The sequence below is a fragment of the Athene cunicularia genome (assembly GCF_003259725.1).
Source record: "Athene cunicularia isolate RWA chromosome Z unlocalized genomic scaffold, athCun1 chrZ_part1, whole genome shotgun sequence".
NCBI lineage: Eukaryota > Metazoa > Chordata > Aves > Strigiformes > Strigidae > Athene > Athene cunicularia.
Genome location: NW_020799142.1, coordinates 20,591,015 through 20,591,579, shown reverse-complemented (window position 1 = coordinate 20,591,579; position 565 = coordinate 20,591,015).

The window sequence follows — 565 nt, the reverse complement described above, 5'->3', positions numbered from 1 at the left end:
CCACCAGCACCTCGGATCCCCGGCGGCCGTCGTTTCGGGTCTCTTTGGTTTTGCTGTGTTTGTTGGGTTTTGAGTTTGGCTTGGGGTTTGTTTTGTTGGTTTTGGGGTTGGTTTTGGTTTTTTTGGTTTTTTGTTTTTTTTACAATCGCTGGCCCCAGGCTAACCCATCCCAGTGTCACACTTCTATTTCCATTTTGCTTCTAGAACTTCTCGAATGCTGTTAAGCCGCACTATATATATATATATATATATTATTGCTACTCCACGGTGAGCGATGCCATCTCTTGTTTTAAACTAGCTGGATTGCACGAAAAGCAACGAAAACGTAATAATTTCTGCCTCCAGGAAGCTAGGGGGCAGGATTAAGGATTTGCCATGGCACAGCAGCAGGTTTATGCATTAGAAATGGGACGGCCATCGCTGCTTTAATACAGCCACGGCCAGAGAAGGGAGCACGGTGGTCCAAAGACTCCTCAGGAGCTGCAGGAGCAAGCTCACGTCCCCTGTTGGCAGCACAACGAGCAAGTTACATCTCCTGGGAACACAGAGCAGCGCTGGAGTCCAA